Here is a 3480-nt window from a genome sequence, read left to right on the forward strand (position 1 = left end):
AGAGAAAATGATATCAATAAATTTTCTAAGTATAAACGTTGATTACGTTTCGATTTTCATTCAAGAAAGCGGGGCCTGCTCTTTTTTCAGGAGGCGTTTTGTGTGCGTCTGTGCTCGCACACACTGTGCGCGTAAAAGAGAGAGGTGTGTGTGTGTGTGTGTGTGTGTGTGTGTGTAAGAGAGAAAGAGAGAGAGAGTTGTAAACGCAAGCAGAGCGCCCGAGCCCTGGAGGTGTACAATTTATGTAATCTGAGTGTGGAAATGAACTGGGTAATTTATTGGAAAACACAAAGTCAGGAAGATTGGATCAGTACAGCCTATCCACGGGCTCCTATCCATCAAGTTCCAATTAACAACCTAACCATTGAGTTTTAATGGCTTTCCAATCTACTGCCCTGATAGACTCATCAATTCCTCGGGGAGAAATTAAGAAAATCGACCGCCCCTCGGCGTTTCAGTGTCATTCTTCACAGCAACTATATGTCAAATTAAAAACACAATTAAAATTTAAACTGTTCCAATCAGACGGTGCCCCGCAACCTATGTTTCACTTAATAGAACTTTGATGAAAATCTGATGCTCGCATTCAATCAGCAAAGCAAATGGGATGGGCTTAAAACAAGATTTCCTCTTCGAGAAGTGTCAAAAGAGTTGTTGGAGCACACCAGTTTTGACGCGTCAGATCACTTGTGTTTGGCCTCTGATTGTTGAAATTCATCACCAGTTTGTATTAAGAACAGGATGCATTTGTTGACGCACAGGAAGGAAGTGAGAGGTGAAGCCTTTTTACACACGTATTCACGTTTGGCTAATTTTTTTTATCATCAAGGGAGGTACTGTTTGTTATTGTTGTTTAAAGAAAACTTTACAGTTGAGGGTTAAGTTTACATTCACCTCTTGCTAGTTCAATTAAAAATATCCGGACCTAATTTCATGAACCACTAATAGAAATGATCCTCTAGGCGTCTGCCATGACAGAGCCATATCTGGTTATCTAAATAAATGCTTTAATGTTGCATTTATAACTAACTTTAATAATCCAACACACACGTGAGCAGACACCAGTAGCCACAGAGAAGAGACTGGCGTTACGCACGGTGGTCGGGCCACTTGTGTGTTTCCAAACTGGCACTAAAACCTCTGATAGGGCTCAAAATGACCCATTCAGCTCTCCATTTTAATGTGATCCACTGAGCGCAGTCTCCGGTCACGTCCCGTTTGCCCCCGTTCCTGCAAATGTACTTTATCTGATTTTGGCCCCGCTCCCCTTTCCCTCCTTTACATACAGATGTCGCACAAATGGAAATTATCGAGTGGTAATTTTTTCAATTTATGCGCGCAAATCAAGGTCATACGCTGAGCCGAAGCGGTGCGTATGAACGTTGTTCTTCCTTGACGCAATATGATGCAGACGTTCACGGATCAATATGTGCCAGAGGAATAATGCCATAGCAATCTATTAATTTGCGGTAATGGGGCCGTGTTGAGTGTGCGCGGTAGGTGCGCGTCAATACTTGGGTGATCTGACGATATTTGAATGAACCCTTTGTCTCCTGATGAGGTCATCATATAGAGTTTATAGCTGACTGATTCATTTCCAATAACTGCATTAGCCTACAGATGAAAACAGAAAATGACCTTTGAGGCAAAGGTTGTTCTGAGGAATACATGTGCCTCAGAATATGTTGCATTTTAATTTCAACTATTTTCTTTATGGTATATTTTTCAAATCAGTATTGTGTGTTTGTTGATACATTAATGCAGGCACATTGAATGTTAAAACTGACCTCAAAGCTGTCAATAGTTTAGAGGAATCGAGCCTGTGTTGTTGGTGTTTGAATTAAAGGGACCAGAAGCAGGTTGGAGTTTCTCTGCAGATGTCTACAAGTGTCCACCTGGACTCTGTCACCTGATCACAGCCTGGAGGTGGATTCTACTCAGATTCAAAAGGGGGGGGAAAGGAGTAATGTTAAAACTTTTATTTTTATTTTTTTAAATCACCCTGGTGATTATTTTTTATTTGTATTTATTACTGATTATTGATCATTGTCATTTATTGTAACAAATCCAACAGTGTTCGCTCCTTCCACTTGGATCTGTATTTTTTTCCTCCTCTAATTTCAAAATTACACATTTAAAAAATATATTAAGGGTAAACAAAATTAAAAAATATTTATTTTAAAAAGGCTCAGGTTAAGGTTTTGCATGTTGTCTAATCTGGATCCTGTCAGTAGGTTAACTGTGATAACGACATCTGATTTTTTTTTTCATACTAAAGAAATACCATCACCACAAGGTAGGGACAGATATATCCTATTTGTATGCACTTTATTTATTTCCACTGATTTTTTTTCCAAATCACTAACATTAAATGGCATTAAACCATCACGTTCGCTCGACAGTCGTTTTTCCTTATTCATTTTTGGGGGTAATTTGCACGAAAACCAGTATGATTATTATTTTTTATTTTTAATCCATTTGACTTCATTATAATTTAACAAAAAACACAAAAAGCTATACGTGTCTAATAGTCGCATTAGGTATCCAGTGTTACCTGTGGGCGTATTTCTTACAGAGCACCAGTTTAATCGTTTCTCAGATTTAAAATTTTGCACTTTTCTTCGCTATTTTTTAAAGCTACGACAGAGAAATACAGGCTCCAATTGTTGAAACACTGAGATGTTGTTCTCCGGATAACAAACAAACAAAATTAAAAATAAAATAAAAAAGACTAAGGCTCTGATTATGTCCTCTGAAAAAATGCACCATTTCAATAAGTTGCTTCACTAGTAATCCCTGTAAAGAGAGACGTTTCCTCATACAACAGACAGGTATAAAACAAATAAAAAGAAAAAAAGAGACAGAAAATAAATTAAGGGTAAAATTCGCAGCTCTAACAATACTATAGAGATGGAGAAATACTTGTCATAGATGTTGACATCCTTCCACCTCACATCGAACATATAACACACACACCCTCTCTATCTCTCGCTCTCTCTCTCTCTCTCTCTCTAACACACACACACACACACACACACACACTCACACACACTAGGCCATGAGATAGAGAGAGAAAATGTTAAAAGACAGCAGCTCACACTCAGGGAGTAATGTCCTCTTCTGAATACATTACCCATCATTTTGGCAAGATGGTGGCAATTACGCATCTAATTGACCGAACCACTTTTTATGTAAAATAACGTTTTTAAAGTACATAACACCAAGATGATTACAGAAAGCTACCTGCTCAAGCCACGTGTGTGTGTGTGTGTGTGTGTGTGTGTGTGTGTGTGTGTGTGTGTTTTCAAAATAGAAATAATTTAGCCTAATTATTTTTTTTTTTTAAATGCGTGTCTTGGTGCAGCAATTTTTTTATGCAAAAAAAATGAATGTTGCATGACAAAAGCATTTTTGATAATAAAATGGTTCCAATTAACCACATTAAGATTAGTTATATAATTAATACAAACAAGCTAAATG

The sequence above is a fragment of the Centropristis striata genome, chromosome 20 (assembly GCF_030273125.1).
Source record: "Centropristis striata isolate RG_2023a ecotype Rhode Island chromosome 20, C.striata_1.0, whole genome shotgun sequence".
Classification (NCBI taxonomy): Eukaryota; Metazoa; Chordata; class Actinopteri; order Perciformes; family Serranidae; genus Centropristis; species Centropristis striata.